At 36.0% G+C, this 24,452-nt stretch overlaps 1 long non-coding RNA gene across 1 annotated transcript; it reads right to left on the bottom strand.

The window, feature by feature from the left end:
- Nucleotides 1–7,974: 7,974 nt before the first annotated feature.
- Nucleotides 7,975–19,736, bottom strand: LOC104153306 (uncharacterized). The gene is made up of 3 exons (XR_696217.2): nucleotides 19,678–19,736; nucleotides 13,557–13,643; nucleotides 7,975–8,583 (listed from the first exon to the last, which is right to left on the bottom strand). It is a non-coding gene; the product is annotated as an uncharacterized lncRNA (long non-coding RNA).
- Between the last annotated feature and the right edge of the window lie 4,716 nt (nucleotides 19,737–24,452).

Raw genomic sequence — 24,452 nt, 5'->3', positions numbered from 1 at the left:
TCAGGTGAGATGCAGAAAAACTCTTTTCCTAAACCGTATCAGAATATGATTTATTTTAACCATATAAGTTATCCATAGTTTAACCATATAGGTTACCATATAAGTTATAAGTATCATTCAGTGGGCATTACTGCATTAGACTCAAAGAAAACAGAGATCTGAATTCATCTCTGTTCCTCTCTGGTCTTCAGATAGTGCTGTGTAATCCTTTGTTCTGAAAAGAACGATAGCATGACAGTACATGTTTTTAACAGCTTAAATTATTTAAAAGCTACAGTAATAAATTTTGACCAGCTTCCTTCATATTTTTCTTGATATTACTTAATATGAACCTTTTTAATTCAGTGATAACCGTTAAATGCCAGTTTGTACTATAGACGACAAGTATGACTCTAACAATGAAAAATTGACTTGCAAAATTATATTTGACCTTTTTCTTAAAACATGCAGGGTCCATGAGGACAGGCTGATTTTGAAGGTGTATCGGTTTATACCACGTAAAAACTTCTTTCCTATTTGGCTATTAAAACTACATTTTCTATTACCTCATCAATAAGATATATATTGACCATATGGCAAGCTTAAGTATACACTAAAGCCTAAAAAAGGAAAGAAAAATCTCTAAGACCTCCAGACTATATGTGCAAGAAAGATAGATAGATCTAAAGGACTCAGCAACAGGTTTCCATATCAATAACTTAGTCTTTAGATTTTAATAGCTTCAGTGATCTAGGGAAATAGAATGTATATCCAGCAAAGTGCAAGTTTATAGCTCTGTGGATGGAAATTCAGGCTTTCCATTATAAATAAATGGCATTGCATTAAATTGGCCTGGCCCCTTACTGCACAACATTACCCGACACTTGTAAAATATTACTACATAACCTTGCCCTTTGTACCAACAACAGTAGCACATATTGCTGGCAACAATTAATTTGCCCCAGGGAAGACTGGGTTCTTTGTGAACAGCAGTACACATGAAAAGAGGTGGGCTGACCGTGTGCTTTCTCCATTTATTTCCAATGCAAGAAATCTTAGCTTCTGTTGCAGAAGTGCTGAAATGCAAATGACTGAGAAGTCACCTTATCCAATCATTCTTGCTCCTTTGAGTTAATCATTCTTGTTGTGTGAATATGTGACAAGATAGATGCTGATTTACAACACGCAGCTTGTACTGAGCATGGCATATTTTACATTTTTTTAAATAAAATATGAAAAATTAGCACTAAAGGCTTGAATTTTTTAAGTAAATAGTCTTAAATAATGTCAAAAAGATAGATGGTCCCTAATTTAGAAAATACTTTACAGAAGCTTATGACATAAGACTTTTCTTTTACTTCACAGTCCTCCACACCTTATACTCGTTTACTAGAAATCGCATTGTTTAAAGTGTTTCTCTTTGATTTTGTATATTACAACTGTTACAGGGTCCTTCTCCCTGCTCCTAGGCAGAACGCTAAGGGAGTAGCCAGGGTAGATTGCAGCACAGGTAGGGGAATACACTACTCTAGATTGATATTTAATATTTTGTACTTTCAGAATTAGAAAATGACACTCAGTAAAATTATAAGGATGAATTTTAAGCACTCAGAGGCACATGCAGATCACAGTTCATATATCAGCGCTTCTATAAAGTAAAACTAAAGTGGAAAAAAAAATCTGGGTATTAGCATGCAACAAATACTCTATTTGGCTTCTTTGATTTACATATTTGTAAATATTTTATACTTGCGCTGCATCTTTTTTTTTCTCCAAACCATCTGTTGCTGGCCACTGTCAGAGATAAGACATTGGGCTAGGCACACACTTAAACTTTTAGGAGGTATATTTATTTAAATTACCGTTTATCCAATGTTAGGTCTCTTTGGATCAAAACTTTAGTCCATTTCTCCACTGATGGTCTCATCTCATGAAGGTGCTGCAAGGCATGTGCAGGTATACCATATTAAAAATATTGCATATACATTTGTAACCTATTGAATAAGCACAAAGTATCATTGCTGCTAGTTTGTCTGGACTGTAAAATAGTGGCATTCAGTTTTTTCACTGTTACGATAATTTCTGCTAGCCAGTCACTTTATCCTCCAGAATCTCTGCTGCTGTTGGGCAGTCCTACACTAGAAACACATCATAATACACTAGTGTACTGCACAAACAAAAGAAGCTCTTTTTAGTATAGGTAAAATTTTATTAGGAAATCTGTACTTTGACCTCTAATTGTTAATTATATCACTTCAAACAAAAGAAGCGGCGATCCTTGTAAAGTATAGTTTGATGATACTACTGTGTGTTTACTACAGGTTTCTGCCAGGTTCACTGTGTTGCTCGAGGATCACCCCTCATCCAGCTTCAGATCAGCACTGATGTTCTGATTGTGAAAAATAAAACAAAAAACTGCAACTCTAAAACTGATCCAATATTCCAAAAGGTCTGAACAAATATGTATGGTTTACCTGCTATTTTCTCAGCATGTTTTTGGCTCAGGCATCTAATGATGATGTACATGGTTTCATGCCCAGTAATGCAACTGCCAAAAAAGAAGGATGGCTATATTATGAAGAAGGGCCATGCAAACCCTTACTATAGTCATAGCAAGAAGAGCGGGATAACGCTGACATAACTGTGCTGACCTTAAGCCACATATCTTGGGGATCCCTAACGACCTACTCATGACAATAGGGAGGTCAGCATGGTCTGATTTTCTTATTTTTCACTCCAATTTGCAACCTCTGCTGACCTCGGTGTTGTTACAGTTGTAGTCACCCTGATATCTGCGCTAGGTAGTCTACCAGCTGAGCCGTTTCTACAGTACCCTGAGATGTAGGCGTATCTCTGCGTGTCTGGGAATGCCGCTTCCATTTCCTAATGTCTTCTGTTCCAAAAGAGCTTTTATTCTTCTTGCTGCAATTAACTTGGCCCTCTTTTTTATAAGATTCTCTCTGTTGTTGTTCTAAACTGTAGAGCAAGCTCTTCATAAACTTGATCAAAACCATTTGCTTCATAACTATATTTTCTTTGATCAGCTTTATTGATCGTGACTTCCTTCTTTAAAAAAAAAAAAAACTGCACTCCCAGAAGCACTTCTTTCTTTCCTTCTTCCCTTCAGGAGTAATCATCACTCTCAGCCTCTTTACTTAGTCACTGAGAAAGCTCACCCCTTGCTGTTAGGAACTGTAAATTGAATTGCATTATAGAATATGAAATATAAAGTCTCGGATAACAAAAATTGACTGTAATTATATTCACACACAAAAAAACACAGAGGGAGACTTTTAAAGCTGTCTGCTAGTAAAAAAAACAAAACAAAGCTCAAACCCAAGGAAATCCAGTTATGAATGAAGCACTCCATATGTCTTCTAACTCATAAGTGTCATTAGACGCATTATGAAATTCATTAACATGGCAGTCTGCTGTGCTTAGATATTGGTCGAAGCAGGGAAGGTGTCATTATGTTGTTTGTAAGTTTTATATTGGTTTATTTTTCAATTACAAGAAAGTTGTGTGATGTGGGAGAACATGCACAGTGAAGCATAGTCAGGTCCTGAGTTCGAATCCTATACCTGCTGCTTACCTGCGTATGTCATAAGTCATTTTTAACGTCAAAATTTCCCTGTCCCTGTTTTTTTGTGAGTTAATTAAGCGAAAACTATGAGGTACTCTGAAAACGTAGAATGGTAGGTAAATATTAAGACTCAGATCCACAGAAGTGTTTAAGCACTTAATGTCTGTCAAAACAAATAGAATTAAGTTCCTAAATAGCTTTTTATGGATCTTAGCATTTGTGTTTGCTGTTTGCAACTTTTTGTTTTCCTTTAATAAACCACTTGTTGCTTGTACAATGTGTGTATGGGGGGAATAAGTTTACTAAGAAAATTGCATGGAGGCAGGTATTTTTCAAATGCTGCAGTTTGTTCTAACTTCATTTTCAGTTTTATACAACACATTTTCTATTTTAAGGCCTTATGTAGGTTTCTGTAAGTAGAAATTACCGAGAGCAAGATGGAAGCCTTTGTTCCCATAGTTGAGTTGTTCTTTTGATGTATACATGTAATTCCAATTATTACTGTAGGGAGTACTATGAGTGTGAAAGGGAAAAATGTTTTCCTCAAAACAGAATGCACTTCATATGTTTTTAGTCTAGAAATAATTACTTCCATCAAAATACTGAGTTCCATGTCCGAGTGCTATGAATAGAAGAGAAGAGATTGTATCTTAGCTGCATAGAGGGTGAGAATATGAGCCAGGGTCAGCTGTGATGACAGCAATGGTTTGATGAATTCATAACCATTCTCTCCTTCAGGCTCTCTCCTTTGGTCTTCTGCAGACTGGTCAATTTTAAGTATTTCCCTTAGTGTTGTCACTCCACCGCTTTGCAAAGGCTCCACTCTGCTTCCAGCTGCACAGGCCTTTATGCCCATTATCCAGTTAAATGCATAAGTAATACACTGCTGCGATCCAGGAAACTAGCCTTTGAAGTAAAAATAAATTCCAAAATCATTTTCAAAACAGAGAAACAAACAGCATGCTGTATTGAAGTATATTATGCATATGTATATGAAGTATTCTATACCTCTGACACATAGGTCCAGCGGTCAACGAAAGCTGTGCCAGTCTATACCAGTTAGGCGTCTGTATCACTAGGCCCAAACATTTTTATTTTATTTCTTTATTTTCTACTTGCTCTTACTTAATGTTTGTCTTTTTTGAAAGCGCTCTCTCACAGCATGTCCTCTTCCATTTTAGGAAGAGCTTGTATCAAGCAAGTCAGTATCGACCTCTGGAATCAAAACTCCCCCAAAAGTTGAAACCTTAACATTGCAAATATAGCATCAGAATTTAAAAGGAGAATCATGAATTATTCATGTGGAAAGCCAGGACTAGGTGGTTAGTTATGGTATACAAAAGAAGGAAAGTAAATAATGCTTATAATGAATAGCAAACAGCTATTAATATGGTATATAAATAATAGTCATAGTAACTTTCACCAAAAGAGCACAGATCCATTATTGGGAGTGCTGTTTTCAGGGGTTTTCAGTGACACTTTTGTTTGTCTTTTACATTTATTAGATGTGAACACATTTTGCTTTTTTTTCCCCCACTTAATACAAAAATATGCAGAGCATTATATCTGTTGTTGCCATCTTTATGATTTTTTTAAACAGAGTTCTTGTGGAAAAAAGCCTCTGATAATTATTTTCTTCCAGATTTCAGGGTGCAGTACTGTCCTCCAGGGCAATTAATTATTTAGTCCTTGGATATGGTGTTGCCACTGAATGCTGATTGAATACACTCAGTCACCTAAGTGGGACTGATTTCAAACATTCAGAGGAAAGCCAACTACCAGTCATATTTTATTGAAATGAACATCCCCGCCCCCCAAATTTCAGGAATATTACAGATACAAAATGTTTGCTTCTGCAAGGGCACAATGTAAGTCTTGTACATAATCAGTGGCTGTTGTGATCATTGGATTTCCTTGTTAGTGCCTTAGTATCAGTGATGATGATAACGTGTTTCTAGCATTAGTCATTCTAGCTACCTGCAGTAACCTGTAGTGCTGAGACAGCACAAGAAATTCAGTCTTATTTGTAGGTTTCTCCAAGAACTGACAACTTCCAAAACCTCTTACAAGATTCAATAAAATTCCTAATTATTCTAGGATAACGTAAGGAGCTATAAGAAACTATATCAATACCTCTGACTATTAATTTATTCCCACCATCTTTTGGCAGTTTGCAATCTGAGGTTCTTGTTAGATCCAGAGAACTGAGAAATGCAATTGCCAAAACAGCTGCCTACTCTTCTTTCAGAAGGAAGGTCATGATCTCGTCTTTCAGATAAGAAATTTGCTACAGTTACCTTCACCTTTGTCATCTCAAGGTTAGTTAGGTAGCTACAATACAGCTACATCTTCAGACTATATCGACTTGGCATAGCTGACTTAGTTGATTTCCAGACACAGTTTAAGCTACTAATTTTGAACAAAGAAGTCTGAAATAAACTAGTCGTAGATACCAGGCAAGCTGTTTCTCTCAGGATAGTAAGTTATAAACAAATATATTAAGGATAATAAGTGGGATCTAAGTGCACCCAAGCTTAGATATACGTGCCCACACTACGTAAGTCCTGACTTTCTTTTGGGAAAACATCAAAAGAACTTCAAGAAGAAAATATAGCAGTCATGGCAAACTCTGGCTTGATAGCTGAAACAAATTTTCAAAGGAGGAGGACTCTAGAAGATGTTATGATGTATTCTTGTTCTGTGGTTTAGATATAGCCATTTTTTAGCAGTTGCAATAATTTTCAACAATGAAAAAATGGCATCTGAGTGAAACTAATGGAAAATTTGAAATAATGCAAAATAATGAAAAATTAGAAGTAAAACAGTTTTGGCAGTGAAATCACCCTGAAATGCTCTCCATTCTTTGCTTTGCTAGAGAATAGTTATTTACCTGTAGACCATGATGCTGAACTTGAGCATTGTTCTGGGTATGATGACTGGCAGTAGTATCTTTATGCAATTTAAAATGCTTCTTAACGTGCCAGAAATTGATAGAAAACTTTTAAAGTTACCTCTGAATTTAGAGCTTTTCTGTTAACTTGAACAATATTGTTCACAGGCATGATATATAAAGCTATAAACAAGTTTATGATACAGGTAATGCTTCAAATGTTCATGTAGCTTTCATGAAGTTATGTGAGAATTTACAGTACATAACTTAAGACAGATTTTTAAGGCAGAAGAAATCTCTGTAGTTAACTTGTTTGATGCATGCATAAAGCTATCCAAACAAGGTGATTGAATAAATTCCTATATTGTGCCTACAACTGAGTTAGATCATACCTTTAAAAAAAAATTAAAATGAATGCAGCCGTGATTTGAAAATTTACCACATCTGTATGTGTGAATACTGAATATTTAATAGAATGTATAGTTATTAGTATTAATGAGAATTTTATTCACTTTCTGCAATAGTAGTAATAATTGTAAGAGCAATAGTAGCTAAAATAATTACCTTGCATCTTGAAGAGATTACAGCCTGAAGTCTCACAAGTCATGGTAAATAAATATACAATAGAAAAGAGAGGGAAGGGAAAGACAGACATTAAGGAGGATTATGCAGTTAATATTGTTGTTGGATTACTGTTTTGTCATTATTCCAACCAGTTAAATTAAACAAATAAGTATTTCGGTCAACTATTTAGTTATATGATGGCAACATACTTGAAAACATTATTATAAGAACAGGCCTGCTGAAGTCTTGAAAGTAAACAGAGTCTGCTAAAAAAAAAAAAAAAAATCCCAACATGCACTGCTTCCAAGCTTATGGTCCTTGATTGTTCCTTAAACATTCATATTTGGGGTTAAAATCTTATAAAGCTCTTGAAAATAGGGTTGCAGCTTATAAATAATGAAAACATAAAAAGTACACGTTCAATGCTTTTAGTTGTTATGTTCTTGGTTTTAATAGAAACTGATTCTACTATCTAACTGCCATTTGACTTAGTCTGGATCTAGTCCAAAATATTAGGAATGGAAGAGAATGCTTTGTTTTTCTCATCAACTTTCAAAAGATTGCTTTTGGTTATTTGTCACATTTTTATAATTGCTAGGTGGAGAAGAATCCATTAAAAGACTTTGGCTTAAGGCAGCACAAAACCTCCAGGGAAAATCATGGATACATGGGAAGCCTCTTGATCCATATGATGCAGTCAGTGAGGCTGAGGCTCTCATGGGGAGTCTTAAGGTTCTTGTTCTTAGCATTGTGCTCCTCACACCTGTTGGACTCACAGCATGTGTTTCGGAAGCTCTTCGGTGTCATGAGGGACTTGGCATCGCGGTACAAGATCTTTCATAAAAGATTAGTGGAGTCTTATTTGATTCCAGGCTGTAAACCTGATAATATCTAAGGTTTTCTGATCTCACATGAATTTTTGATAGGGAATGAATAAGAACGGCTTGCGAGGCACTCTCATGATAACTATTTTGTGTTTTTATTTGCATCCAAAAATGGATGACTCAGAAAATAATAAATAAACAATGCTCTAAAACATAAGTTTTATTTTGCTCCATAAGAAACCTTTGACATTTTTACTGTGAAATTAATGCATGTAAAGCAATGATTCTTCTTAAAGGCAGTTGCACATTCTAATTCTTACATAAACATCTTTTAATTCAGAACTATCCCCTTCTCTTTGTATACGTTCAAATACACGGCATTGCAATGTTGTGTGGATTTGCTATTTAATGTTGGTAAGCCTCTTTAAAACTTAACGCTATTATTGAAACTCGAATTCTTACTTCGGTCTGGAAAATGTAATGATTATAAGAAACAAGAGGATCTAGTTCAGCGAAAAGGGCAGAGCAGGAGTCAGGCACAATTATTTGCATAATCAAGTACAAATTATTATTTTTGTATCTGTTTGTTTTCTCACTAAACAGTTGAGACACATAGCAACCATTTACAGATATCTGACTTAGGCACAGAAGCCTACTGAAGGATCGACCCGTGTAAAAACTGCTGGTAAGGAGCTGCTGCAGAGCATGATGGAACTGTTGTTGCAGGCTCAAAGTCATGCACTCTGTGAACAAAAACAAGGCAGTTAAGGTATATATTATGGTTCGCAAAACAATTTTCTCTCTTTTAAAGGTGTTTTCAGATTTGCTCTGCTGACAAAATCCAGTCCTTGGTGTATCACAAAATATATCTAGGATGACTCAAATATGTATATGTGCAAAGAAGTGGTTAGTTTTTCCCATTGAAGCAATTCCAAAGGTGCTTGGCACAAAGGGTTCTCACACAGCATCTCCAAGTCAGAGAGTGGCTGTGTAATTTATAGTTTCTCCTCGATTTGTGTCTGTCTTAGTGCTAGAAGGGGAGTCTTTGGTTTAAGATCTGTATTCTTTACTCCAAGACAGTTTGACAGAGCTGCAGTGAAATGAAATTTCAAAGGGTTTTAAAACATAGCCCTTCTTGCAGCCTCATTAGATGTTGCCTCATCTCCAGCATTCTCCATTTCAGTCATTTCCTCTGAATCAGGAGTCCTCTCCAGAATGTCGCGCATACAGTTTCGTGCATAAAAGATCACTGACCCAGGGAGCAATTTGAGAGTATCATGATTGATTCCTTTTTGTTTATGCTACATCTTAATTGTCAGTGTCTCTCTCCACAAAAGATTATCTGTTCTCATCTAGAATTTCTGATTTTCTTTTAATTGACCAGCAAGAACATCTGTATGAAAACCCCCTTGTGTTGTGGTTTATGCTTAGCATCCTGCAGCATCGGTAAACAGAAATGTTGGCTTTATTTCTTTTTAATAATCTTTTGCGCTTTTTCACAGTAAATAGAGCCAAAATTTTATGAAGATGACTTCCTTTTTTACCAAAAAGGAAATGTTTGTCTTATTATCTACAATTGCCTTAATTTGTGCAATGCAGTCTGTTCATAAACAGCGTTCTCTCTTACTAATAAAATAGACAAACACTTAAAATTTTAATGTAGCCTGGGAGTTGGTTTATACTTGTACTAATGTCTGGGAAGGATAATGTCCTTCTACACAGCTCAGCATTATGAAACTAAAAATTGTACGCAATTGTTCAACAATCTCTTATGTCCTCTTAACTACCTGAGCATAATAAATCTGCATTTGATAAGCAGGAAAGACACAGTAACAACTTCTCTTTAGGAAGAAGAAACAGGAGATTATTAAACTAATGGCTGTAAATACAAACCTAGAAAAAATATCAAAGTAATATTACGAGGAGAGGTCTCTTGTTCCTAGTCTGCTATGTTTTGCGTCTCTGTTCTCTCTTTCTTCCGTAATTTATATCTTCTCAGGTGCTGAGAGGGCACAATACTTAAATGCTGATTACTAACGAGAGAAAGCAGTCACAACAAATCAGATTGCATAGAAGCAGATATATAGGAAACAGAATTGTTAAACATGCTGAGACACTGTGACTGAATAACTGAGGCTGTACAGTTTATGAATCTCATTTCTGTGGAAGATCCTGATCCCTCCTGAAACCTAAGCTTGCTACAGCAGTTTAACTCATCAAACTGTAGTTATACAGGGAGGAGAGGAGGCAGAGAAGGGAGGCTGCAGAATCTTCAATTCTTTTTCTTTCAGTGGGTTGCATGGCCATAATGGAATTACATTGCATATACTTCTGTTTTGTAGTAATGATCTTGAACTTCCCTGCTGAGATTATCTTGAAATGTGTTGCACTTCTTATTTTTCACAGACCTTTCCAATGGAATACTTTAAGAGAAAATCCTGCTTCAAAATGCGTAGTACGATTGGGCAACATGCTATTGCTGAATGCTTCAAAGCAGTTTGCACAAGGTTAAATTAATTCATATATTTTTGTCCTTGGTCCTAAATTACTTCCTTTCACTTTGAGTTTGGGTTTCTCAGTGGTAAGAAAACTCTGAACACAGGAGTCTGCAATGCATTAATGTAAAACAGAAAATATAAGCCTGACCGTTACAGTATTAAGCTGCTGAGTGCTTGACTTATCAGTAGATATTTTGACAGGAAGCACAGGGAAAGCATCACAGATAGTAAATCTGAGTGACCAATTATAAATAAAGTGCAGACTGAGAGCTTTGTAATTGTAAGTAAATTACACAGATAGGACTTCTAACTTTGTTACCTCCCCAGATGCCATGCCCCTAATATTATTTTAAATGATATTATTTTCAGTAGGATAATTTGAATATAAAGCATGAAATCTATTTCAATGGATTACCTGTATGCACCCAAAGATTAATATAACCAATTTCGAATCCACTAGCTGTTTGATGTATATTTACCTCTGTTATCGTAGCCATTGATATCAGCCGGCTGACAACATTTGCCAGCAACAAATCACATTGTTTAGAGGTGTGGATCATTCTAGGAAAGGGATTTTGCTGGCTCATTGATGCTTGTTTCTCTGTTATCCTCTTTGTAAATGAGTGAGTTGGGGCTGCTTCCTTGACAAGAGAAGATTTCAGACATATGGAAAGCAGTCCTGAATCAGACATGACCGGCTTCTGCTTATGGCTGTTTCATGTAAAATACAACTTCATAAGGGATTTGAGGAATATATTGGAATAATTAATAAATCTGAAGAAGCTGTGATTTGGAAATATTCCATGAGCAGAAAAATGACTACATGCATCAAATTAAATATTTGCTATGATTTATCTGTTCAGGCTAAGTGTGCATATTAGCATAGCTTTTTGTTTCATGAAAGGAGTTCTATTAAGTTAAAATTATTGATGAGCTTCAATATAAATAAATGTACATTCAGAAATCATCAAGTTTTATGGATATGAATTGCATATATAGATTTGTGTGCCTGCTAAGGACTTTAGGAAGTTTAAGTTCAAATTTTTTCTTCTGTGGAATAATTTAAAAAAATAAAATAAAATAGTAGTTTCTTGTGGCTCAAGTGGTTAGCAAACTTTGAATTATTGCCAGTTTTCTGTTAGCGGGAGAAACAGAGCCGAGCATTTCTTTGTCTCACCTTTGTCGCAACAAAGTTTTTTTTTTTTCCCTCGAACACAGCATGAACAAACAGCAGTTTCCTTCCAAATAATTTCTATGCTTACTTTTCCAGCAAATATTGAGCCCCCAAGGAGCTTTATCACCGTTTCCTTTCTCAGTACCACACTCATGATTGTTTCTCTTGGCTTTCTTGTTGCTTTCTGCTTATAATACCCCCAGATATAATCAGTCGCGGCTGTATGACTTACATTTACAATCAGTTTGCAGAGAAATCCCTCGTGTTCAACTTCAGCTTAACTACAAGGCAGTGTAGTACAGCATCCTTTATAGGTCTCCTGAAAGCTATGTATAGATCTAGATATAACTTATATATCCCATAAGTTATTACAATTGCTTCTTGCATGTAAAGTGAATAAAGAGTTGCCATAACTTCTATTAACTATAAGGAGGACTAATTAGTTAATATCAAAGATATGCTAAACATGCCAAAGATATACCAGAAGGTAGTCACCCATCACGACAGGTCTGCCCATTGCTCTGATGGAGTTTAAAACCTAATTAATTCAGTTAGTAACTTAACTTATAATGGATAAACAGAAGGATTTATTCATAAGTTACAGGATCTTATTTTTTTTTTTAGTTTTCTGTTATCAGAACATTTTTTGTCAGCATTGTTGGGTGAACAAAAACACTGAAAATTTTCCTACTCCTGATTTCTTTTCAAACAATAAGGAGGAATATTTTTTAAAAGTTTCTAGAAAAATGTCAGTTCCTGTGTGATTTACGTGTATTCCACCATTAGAGGAACTACATTCTCAAGCTTAGAAGTTATGTTTCATCCGTCTCATACTTCCTTAGATTGGTCTCATGGCTAACTTTTGCAGTCAGTGCTGAGCCCAGCTGTAACAGTCACAATTTATTCAGCTCAGTAGGTTTTCAGACAACTCTCACAGCTTATCTATGATAGGGCTCTGATCTCCCTTTTTAGCTAGGAACCAAGCCAGGTTCCTGTTTTGGAAGCATTTATTTTTTTCCTGAGGACAACACTAAACTTTCCTAAATTTGTCATTAAATTTTTCTCTACACTGAAGTATTTTTAGTTTTGGTATAAGTATTTCTATATAATCTCAGGGGTCTGAAAGGCTTTATTTCTTTTCCAGTGGATAAAATTAGCTAATTCACACTTAAAATTGCAGAAGTGTAGTATTATTTATTGCTCTTCTATAAATTACCAGTAGGAAATATTGGTGCCAGTATTTTTTGGCACTGTCCTACAAAGGCATTTGGCTGAAGCCATATTCCAGCTAAATATTTTTACTTCCTCTTTGGCCTGTAAGTGTTCTGGGTAAAGTAGGTTTGTGGTGCTTTAAAATCCCACTAAATTTCTGAAGTACTTTGACTCCAAATTTCTCCTTGATTATCACGCAACCCAAAGTGAAGAATTCATCCACTAAACCTCTGCTATTGCCATGACTTTCTTATTCAGTAGGCTTCAGGCCATTTTGTGAAACAACAGATTTGATTACAACTAATGTTAATTGCTATTTTCTCAGGCAAAAGTTGAAACATACCAACTATAGTAAGCTCTACTAGTTACATAAAATGCTGATGCATTACACACACACACACACACACACACATATATATACACACAAATATATATACATATATAGGCAGCATTTCATTGTATAGAAATGCTGTGCTTCTCTAAGGTTTTAGAAACGTATAATGGCCCAGCTCATTGAAAAATGGTATCACCTGAGAATTTCCTTTCATTCGGATATAGGTAGACATTGGTACTCATCAAGCCTTTTGTTTGCTTGTTTGTTTGTTTTTTTTCTTCCACCTCCTATATGGTACCTCATCTTTAAATTCCAGCCTTTTTCCATTGGGATCAAAATGTTTTCGTGGTGATTCTGTAAGATGCCACAGTACCTAGATCTTGTGATTGCACGGTGTTCTAAATAAAAGATCACCATCACTGGAAAGCTTCTATTGTCTCTAGCCTGTTATTGCAAATCCATATCCACTGATGCACTGGATAAACCAGGATGAGTTACCTTGAGGAGAAGAACAAAGACAACAGTTTGTGTGTCCACCAGTTTCCGTAGGTATTCCAGTCCACTGCCTTCAGTTTAGTGCATTGGCTGCAAATATCAAAAGTAAATGCTTTACATTTCCAAGTCTGCTCAATCATTACAGAATAACAGCTTTACAAGTTTGCTTGAACTTCTTGGCATGTTGACCTTCAGTATTTTTGAATGAAAAAACTACTGTAGGCTTTGAGCAAAGTTTTCTCCTACAAAGATGATGGTAGATGGTAGATGATGGTAGAAACCCTGTATAGATCTAAAATTTTTGGAACCTCAGGGAAGAAAAGTCCATCAAAGATAATTAAACATAGATTTTGGGTATCATCCTTGGAGGTCCATAAGACATAGACTGTAGAAGGAGGGAGGTACCAAGGGAAATATCCTTGTATCCTTGCTACATTGATGGTTTATTTACATAAGTGTCTCCTATTCAACAGTGTTGCTATTGGTTTTCCCCTTAAAGCTGAGCAAATATTGAGTAGAAGAGGAGGATGAAGGTCCCCAGACCCCAATACTAATGGCCGGAGTACTTACTGATTCCATATAGGAACATACAACAGCCTATCTCACCAATACATGAAATACCTACTCTGTCCCCAAAGGGAGAGTAGAAAAAGAGACATGTGGAAATAGAAAAAGAGACCTGAGGGATATCAAATAGACCATTTCCTAACGGTGCCCACCTCTATTGTCCAGTATGCAAGACAAGGTCAAGAAAGGTCTTTGGTCTGGCCCAGTATGATTGTCCTAGTCAGAGTCTCCCCATAGGTAATGAAACTTGTCTCTGGAGTATATTCAATTTTGCTGTAAGAAGTTGCCATCCTCTACAGTCCTTTGTTAGAATTATATCTATGCCCAGTGTGAAAAGAAGTTTGAAAACAGGTCAAATAAGGCAGGAACATTTGCAGTCTGAAACAAATAAACTGTCCTTCGAATACTGAACTGCTTTTCTTTTTCACCTAAAATCCAGATTATCTAGAATAGGAGAGGGGGAAAAAAAAAAAGGATTCTGCACATTTTTGGATGTGTGGAAGACTGGGAAATTCTACATATCCTCAGCTTTCTCTTGTCTCTCTCTGACTGGTGCATCCTTGATAAATTACCTTGTTTCTAACTCCAAACTTAAGCTTACCATAGACCATTTGTAAATGCAATAGTTTCTCTTTAGATATTTTACTGTCTCCATGAATACTAATTAAATGTAAAGGACAGTGAAAAAGACAAGCCATACAATACATATCCTGTGCTAAAGCCACTGTATTAGGTAAGGTAAACACAAACAAATCATAACATTTCTACAGGCTTTGTGTTTCATCAGATTTCAACTTCCATTTACCCCATTTTAATATTCAGTGTGTAAAACTTCATGTTGTCCTTGGTATCATCACTCATGGCAATGGATAAGAATCTTCTGTAGTCCTCACAAATCTTGTTGTTGCCATCTTTCTCCAAATAAAAGTCAAAGGGCAATTAAACCTTGATAATACATTCCCAGAACGCTTTTGCAGCATGGAATGCAGTGCGGAAGATATCCAATGGCACAATTTCCTTTAGCATCACTCTTGTTCCAAGGTACAACCTATGCCTTGGCATATGACAAACAATTCTTGAATCATCATATTCAGATCTCTATGACTATTCTGTTGCTCCTTACTTAAGTATACAATTCCATGCAGTGGAATGACTTAGAAAGTGATGACTTTACCTTATTTTTTCACCCTCCTAGTTTTCCTCCATAGCAGCTTTCATTGGTGCTGTTTCCAGTTTTGCTGCCTGCATTCTGTGTTTAATTATTTCTGTTTATCACAAATGTTCAGCAACTGATGAAAAATCCATTCTCTCTTCATATCCTTTTTACCTGAAATTACTAAAGATGTTCGAGGATGCTGTGTTTGAGCAGTGGTCTCAAGAGCTTCCTACATTTTTCCATCTTGGAAAGGTACTAGTGTACTCAGATGTGATTAAGATATCAGTCCTGAGGCAGGACAACGTGCTCAGTGAAAACCAATCGCTCAGAAGTCATTCATTTGACCTAGTCTCCCTTTTTAAAAATAATTGTAGCAGATTGATTTGTAAGATACTTTTCTAGTGCCTATTATTGAAATAATCAGACATAACGAAATCCAGACCAATTATGAACTCATCTACTATCTTTGATGTCTAGGATTTTTACTCTAACTTCAGAAGTTGAATTTTCAAACTTAAGTTTTTTCTGTTTTTTTTTTTTTTTTCTCTCAGTGATTGCCTGCTCTTCCTTCTTCTTGTCCTCCCAAACCCATCAACATGCTCTTCAAGTAGGTAGTTTGTATTTATTAATATTATAAGCCTGTCTGGACAAATGAATTCAGTTTGAACTAATGACCCTTACTCATGGATGCTGTCATGCACTCTTGCTTGCTGTAGGTGTACTTTTAAGCACAATGATATCTCATTGTGCCTCTGTTCTATGGTAGAAATGTTTCATTTTTCTGCATACCACTAAATTCATTTTCTGCCAGTACCTACTGCTTAAACAAGAGTGTACATTACTTGTAAAATTGTAAGGTGAATGGGACAGAAGCATGGCTCACAAAACTCATACAATTATATCTCAATCATATACATTTACATTTACTGATTTTTTTCTTTTAATTATTGTTCTAGTTGTGTGCTTGCAGGAGACTGTAGCTGATAAAGACTGAGGTCAGCAGAGAAATTCCCATGATTTCAACGGGCATGGATCAATTCCATACAGTGCTAACCCTGGAAAGTGTATTGTCATTACTCTGAGCTTTAATGCTCTTTTTAAAATATGAATAGAAATTTTTGCTTTATTATTTTTCAGTATCTTCCTATCTAGGAGTTAAAATTTGTTTTTTTTTTTTTTTAAATTTTTCCCTTCTCCTATCTTTCTCAGACATCTTTTTCCTATTCTTCTAAATCTCCTCTCTTTTGCTTTCTAGTTTGGCTTTCTCGGATATTTAAAAGCACAGTGCTTGAGTTTCTGACAATTACAGTTAGTGTCAGTTCTCTTTTTCTTCTTGTGCTGAACCAGCTTTTAAAAGCCACGCCATCTCTCAGCAAGTGACTGCTGACTTATACTGCTAAAAAAGCACAGCTTTCTAAACAGTCATTCAATGCCAGAGGAGGAAAGCTGCCTTTAGCAGTTTTAATGACCTAAATTGAATTGGTACAATTGGGTAAGGAAGGCCTGTGCATTACACAGCTGATTAAGAACTGCATAATCTATAATTCTATTGCACTGGAGAGTGCCAAGTGACTCCTCATGTCAGTAAATGAGGACAATAAATTCAGCAACATGGAAATCTACACTCCAAGCTCTTTATCAGTGTTGTTACGGCTACCGTATTTTTCATCAAAAACTGATATGCCTGAGTAAGTATCAGGATACAAGAAATGTATATATTAAACTGCAGGAGAGTACCAATTACTATCTGTCTGCATTTTCTGACAATAAATCTTTGGCATTTCATTGCCATAGTGCTAGTTAAGAGCATTCTAAAGAAGTAGCTCAGGTGTTACAACTTTCAATGGCTCTCAAATGAATCTTCTGGGGAATATCTTCAGACTTCAAAATATATTTTAGTTTGCTGGGTTTTGTTTTTGGGTTTTTTTTTTCCTGTTAAGAAATCATATTTAAAAATTGTCTCCTGCATAATGCATATGGGGTACACTATCAGTGCACTTAGGTTTCATTAAGGTTACATTATGGGGACACTTAGAGTTTTCTTTGTTCCCTATTTTGACTATACTGGACTATTGCTTAGCTGGGATAGCTCACCTAAAAATCCTGTGTGAAAATGGGTACGGCACTGGGTGAGAGAAATCCGGGAATAGGGATGAGGACTTTTGGCTGAATTACAATACATGGCAAACCATATGGCATGCATATATATGTATAAAGGAGTATGAGAGAAAAGAACATTTCAGTCTCAGAGAAAAAAGGATACAAAGAGTATGTTTTAATAGAGAGTCACTATTTGTTCTTCCTTTGCTCCTAGTGTCAGTCCTTTTCTGCCATGTAGGGCAGACTGTTGAGTTACACTCTAGAAGTACTGAAGTCCCTATTCGGCCCTTCTTATTCAAGCAAAGCTGTCACGGATTTCAATGGCAGTTCCGCCTGATTAAAGAGAATTGAATAGGGCCCTGAAGCAATGGTGTTTTCTCCTTGTCTTTGCTCTTCTGGCCCTTCACCATTACTTTTAAAAAGCTTAAAGCAATAGTGGCAACAGCTGTGATTCAGGTGAACAAGCAAAAGAATAAAAAACAATGGTATCATGAGTTGTTTCAAGTGCTACTATGAGAAAAGTCAGTGTACATCATATTCTTCAAGAATCTTTAAAACTTTAAATATAGAAAACAAATATATAATAAAAAATGTAGACTTTGTCACTACATATATTTATATTCAAGTAAAGAAAATGCCAATTACACTGCTTCATATCAAGAGTTGCGACACCAATTGTTAGAACTAAGAGCATAACTCTTAATAATATTAACTGAGAAATCTGATTGAATAAATGTGCATTACAACAATATTACACTTTCAAGGTTTGAATACAGAGGTCCACTGCAGTGGGACTAACTAAATTTAAATATTTACATTGGAGTCCACCACCCTATAGTCCTTCTGTAGTCAAGTAGAAAAAGAACTGCTTTTAGGATGTGATTAATACAATTTAGACCTCTGCTTTCAGGTAGAAGTATTCCTATATTTATAAAAGGAGGCTGCGTTGACTAGCTTAGAGGTGGATCATATACAATCAATCAGATGAATATATTTAAGATATATATATCTTTATATATAGATGTAGAATCAGAACTGTACTGGAGATGGTTTATCTTGGACAGTAGAACTAACTATTAAAAAGAATGATCCAGCAAACTTGCTCCTGCTCCTCTTTTTCCCCCTTCCTTTACCTATTCAAACTCTATCTCAGAGGTCCCTGGCACAGGAGATGCCTAGTCCCATGTCTTACCTTGCAGTGGTCCTCCCCACAGGCTAGCTGATATTCACTGGGCAGAGTACTGTTCTCACCTTGTACTAGGATTACACATTCACAAATGTCCATCAATATCTTCAGAACAAAGCTTTGTTTGTGATTTCTCTCAAAAGATAGAGAACACAGACGCTGTTAAATCAACAGCATCCTGTGCATATTCTTCCTTTTCTGGGACTTTTTAATATATAAGCAGGTGAAAATTGTCCTTGGTACTATTATACTGGGCAGCGTCAATACAGAAAGTTTATCACTTTCTTTCTGACCAAGTACATCTCCTTTAAGATACTTTCAGCTCTCATTTGAATTTCTTGTCCAAAGCTTTCCTTTAGACTCCAGCCAGCCTCTTAGACATACTTGTTTTTTAACCACAGGGATAGATCAAAGGTTTCTGATTCTTGGAGATGAGGGAAAACTACTTTGACAGGAATGAAATCAAATAGGAAATATTCTTCTTACTGTTTCCCCAAGGGTCTTATCCACACAGCAGTTTTACCTTTCCTTTAAGGATCAAAGATCAGTCCCTAAATGGGCTAAATGAGCTCTGTATATTAAAGCAGGAAATTATCATGGAAGTAACCTGAATCTATTTTATGTTCATATAAATCCTACACTGAGATTCCCTGATTTTCTTTATTTTTTGACAGATTTAGCGGAATGCTGTATTCCAGCCCTGTCTTCTTCCATAGCTTTGCTGGGTGTCTTGACAATACCATCAGCTCAAGCCAGCATGAATCAGTTTGTTTCCACCTGTATTTTTTCATGCAGTCTTTTTTTTCAGCAAACCCATAAAAAGAAAAAATAACTCACTCACTGCAGCATGGATTCATGTTTCCCAAGTCATATAACCATTCACAAAGCTGGATGCAATTTATAGACTGGTGTGTTGTGGTTAACATTATTTCTACTAGAAGAATCTTTTATGTAGCACCCAGCAGAATACAGTTAATAATGCATTGCTTAGTATTTTGAATAATTTCAACAAAGGAATAATTTTAACGCTATAAACTTACTGGAGATGAATGTTTCCCCTACAGACCTTCTTTATGGCTCTGCTCATAAAATCATTATGTATCTCGTTCACTTACCTCTCTAGCTTTCCTCTCACAGTAAATATAAAGCAAAATGACGTGAACTAAAATGGTGCACTCCTCAATGAGAAACTTGAAGTTGTTCACTGAAAGCACTCTATAAAAGCTCTTTCAATGAAACCTTACTTAGTATGCATGGTTTGACTGGAATTCATTGTAGAGGGTCGTCAAAAGTCTGTGTGCACTTGTGATCTCCTATTTAAGCACTCTAGATGGATAATAACATCACTTAAAGCTTAAACCACTTCTTAAAAGAATCATAGAATTTCCTTTTATTCAGTGTGTAAAGCTGAATATCATCCTTGCTGTACAGCTATAGTTAAATCCACACATCTAGCATGATTTTATTCAGTAATTGCAAATTTCTAGACTTTGCATTTCAAAACTCAGACCTGGAGGAGATTAATTCACCAAATCTAGCACCTTGCTGTGGTATCATAACCTATAATCCTTTTCATAAACACAGAAATCTCTATGTTAAAATCAGATTGATTTTTTTCCATTTGTTTTTTTTTTCAGTTACTTCTCTTAGAAAGCTATTCCAGCAAATGGCTGCCCCAATACGTAGGAATCTTCTTCTAAATTTCCAACTTTATTTTGTGTTTAAGATTATTTTATTCTCACTTGTTTTTGTGTTACTGTTGCATTTTAGCTTAAATGGTTATTTTACATCCCTGTGCATATCTAGAACAACTCTACGATTTCATTTACTAGGCTAAATAAGCCAAGTTTATCTTTTGCTCTTGTAACGTAGACTCTTTATTCTCTTGGTCACCTCATTATCGTCTCCTTTAAAATATATTATTTGTTCTTGGATTTTGAGTCTTGGATTTGGAGTCCAAGATCAGACTGACAGGCCTATCTATAATGGTCCAGATCATGTAATTCCTGTTTGTGAGTGAAAGTAGTTTTCAGTTTCTCCTCCTTATGATAACATCCTGACATGATGGAATTACAAAAATTAGCTGCTACCAAGCTTCAAATTTCATATTTCGATCACCTCTGACAGCTGGATATCTTTTCTCTGCTCCTTTCAGCAATGTCTGTGTTTGTAGGCTTCTTGCTCTTGCCATTCCTAATTCCTGATTCTTTCACTTTGCTGACCACACCTTGCTAATTCTGTTCCTTCTCTTCCCAAGCATATCTATATTTTTTCCAGTAGAATCAATCTCCCCCTGCCTCCAGAGATGTCCACATCATCTAGTCACTCCCACTTTAAAAAAATGGAATGTAAAAACTGGTAACAAAGAAATAAGACAGATAGTATCCATCTCACTGCAATACAGATCCTTAATAATTTTACCACATTTGCCTTTAGAAAACACTAAGCATAGTTAAACAATCAAGGTCTGTTATTCCATTTTGTCACTGATTTCAATTACCTTTTTTTTTGCTTATTAAATATTTCTCTTTTGAATTAGAACTACTTGGTTTTTAGGCTTTATATTAATTCATTCCTGGGTGCTTAGTCCATTTTCACTTCTTAGACCTTCATTTATGTCCTAGCCGTGATATAACAACAGTTCTTCCTTAGTTCACTGATGATTTGATGAAGAAATGTATATGCTATGTCCTCTGGGACTATCCGGGAAATTATTGAAAATATTTGCCAATTTGAAGTATAATTACATGTAGATTCACATTTCAGTGCAACTTATTCAGTTTAACTAGGAAATTAAAGTTCTCCTTTAGCTTTTCCCGGAGTTGTCCAGATCTTCTTCTCTTCTATATACTATTAGATCTTTTGTGTCTAGCTGTTTCTAGTCTATATTTTTCAGTTCATGTTCTCTTCTACTAATTAATACATTCCCTCTTTTTTCTTGCTGTTTTGGCCATATGAATCCTCCTGGCTTATAAGCACTTCCTATGTCCTTCTGTTAAGTAGGCTTCTGCAGACGCTCAGTTCTATATGCAGCCTTCTCTCTCCTCTCCTCCAGCATATTATTTATATATCATTTTAACATCAGCATTGCTTTTAATTTCATTTCTAGTTCTTTCTCTTAGGTTCTACAGATGACCCTTCACTAATATATTACTTATATCAGGAACACTCACATATTACTTATATCAGGAACTCCAGGGTCATCCTGCAGTTTCTGAATCCTGTCATCCCTCATTCCTCTAGTTGTTTCCATTGCTATCATCATATTTTTTTCTTCCTTTTCCTTCTTTCTTTCTTACTGAATTACTTCTGTTTTGTTGTACTGTTTCACTACCTCTCAGTAATCATGAGCTTCTTAGCTCTTAAAATATTTGTGCCAAGGTAGTCCTTTCCACTAATTAGGCTCTCTTGTAATAGGAAGCAGGCACCAGACCTTTAACTGCAAGACTTCTCTCTCGTCTTCTGTATAGGCTTACTCCAGCTGTAAACCAGATCAATCTAACCACTCGCACACAGATTCAGTCCTCCGAAGAAGAGATTACTGCTTACTCAAAATCGGATATTTACACGTAGATTCCCTTGCTAGCATCTATCCATATTTATGTACGTAGGACACTGCAGTAAAGGTAGCTTAGGGATTTTAATACATATCTCATTACATGTATCCTATGTATCTGGCGTGCATGAAAGGCATGCTATATGTCAAAATTCTTTTCCTAGAATCTATTCTTTTATATCTAACGCTATTTTGTGGATCAGTTCTCACACGTAGTACTGGTATTATGTGAGGAGATATGTTTTTACATAACAAAGCTTATTTGGCTACAGATTATCGTTGGATAGCAGTGCCAGCAAAACAAAAGAACGCTCACAAGAATATGAATAAAGTGTTCATATTGAGCAAATCACACAAAATGTTCTTAGTGTAGGACAGGTGTAGTATAAAGTGATATATTAATATGACACCTATGTAGAGGAAAAACTACACAAGCTTGAAAGACACGAAGACTGAACTGTTGGACAAGTGAAAAAAAAACAGAAAAAGAAAAAAACAACAAAACTCAGGAAAGCTGTCACATAGTAGTCTGCAAAATATGAGATGTACATGCTACTAGGAAATGAGAGTCACATATGATGAACTCCTTATATGTGTGTTCCACACATATGTAAGTGTAGCAAGAAGTTGGAGGATAGCAGAAAAAGACATGATAAATTCATGGTGGAGGACTATCACCAAATAGAAAATGTATGATTCTTATTATTTTATATAAGGAAAGGCCTGGCTAATATGTTTGGATGTAAGCTATTGGATGACTGGGCACATTGTGCTGCCATTTGTTTAGTGGCATGCCAATATTTTTATTTATTGCTTGCTTGAAAAAGGAATGAATCAGCTGTCGAGTTGTGTGAATCTTTCAGAGAGGTGGATACACTTTGGAGGAGCCAAGTCTAATCAGCAGACGAAGAGGCAATTTTGGAACCATACTGCTAGAGAGAGAGCTGGAAGACTCGAAACAGACAGCTATTACAACTGCCTCTTGCTCTGTCATTCACATCTGAGAACAGTAAGACTTTTGGGGGGATGTTCAGCTTTGTGTTTGAGCAACGAGTTTGCCTTGGGCATAAGTACTGATGTTCAAGATGATGTAAAAGGGTGTCTAAGATACACTGAAGATAAGATTTATGAGAGGTCATAGGAGAAGGTTTCTTGGCATTGTAGAACTGCCTGCCATAGCAGAAAATACTGACGCGGCCATTTACAATGAACTATAAATGACTCACTTTTTAAAAAAGCTTTATGGTAAGTACAGACAAATGTGGCAGAAATAGGAACAAAAACCTGGAAAAATATATAACTTTTAGAAAAAGCATACCTTAGTGAAATGACTGTATGAACACTTGTATGTGAATCTTCAGCATTTTTTGTTTAATTTTGCAATGATATAGCCAGGATTTGTTTTATTTAATTTTAATTGTCTAAAAGTCGGACATTCAAGATTTAGAAAGTTTTGGAATAAAATTAAATCTATCTATGTTTGGTCTAGAAATAGCTAAACTTTTTTTTTATTTTTTTACTTGATGGATGAAAGTTTTGTATGAAATATTTATTTTGTAAGTGTATCAGTGTACTTTCTAAAGAAAACAATGTTATTCTCATTAGGTATTCTGGACGAATGAAGCAACTGATTCTATATTATGCAGAATGTTGCTGCTATATGTTATTTCAATTAAAATACAGTTTATGCAATTTTTTTTTAATGTACTTTCCATTTCTTGGGAAGTTTAAACATTCAGTCTATAAATAAAGGAGGAAGTGATTCATATTTGCTTCGGAGGCAGGATTAGTAAAATTATTTAGTGGCTAGCAAAGATTAGAATAGCTTACAGGCTTTCTTGACCGCTGTTTTCGGCGCAGGTGCCATAGAGCTTTAGTTACTTCCCGAAGCAAGGATTAGATCAATGTCTTTTCATTATCTTTGCTTTTCAAAAAAAAAAAAAAAAAAAAAAAGAGAGAGAGAGAATTGCCTAATGTTCAAAAAGCTATTGACTCACATTGATATCGAAACTGCCTTATGGGGTGTTGTCCTGTTTCTTCTAACGCTGAAAGGTGGTTATTAGGTAAAGAAGCTCTTTATACCTCACATACCCTTTTTAATTTGCTGGGGAATAAGCTTAATGTCTGTCACTACAAAGAACTGAGAGGCGACAGGATATTGGTCAGAACTACAGCTCAACCCGCCCCCGGCCCCGGCCCCGGCCCCAACCCCAACCCCAGCTCGGGGCCGTCGGTTCCGCCGGCTCCAGCGCCGCCGCGGCCCGGCCCTGCCCGCACACGGCACCCCCGGCCCGGCCCGGCCCCGACTCGGCCCCCCGGCAGCGCCCGGCCCCG

Source organism: Struthio camelus, chromosome 3 (assembly GCF_040807025.1).
Source record: "Struthio camelus isolate bStrCam1 chromosome 3, bStrCam1.hap1, whole genome shotgun sequence".
Lineage (NCBI taxonomy): Eukaryota > Metazoa > Chordata > Aves > Struthioniformes > Struthionidae > Struthio > Struthio camelus.
The sequence above is the reverse complement of the archived record's forward strand: the minus strand, read 5'-3'. Positions and strand labels throughout refer to the sequence as shown.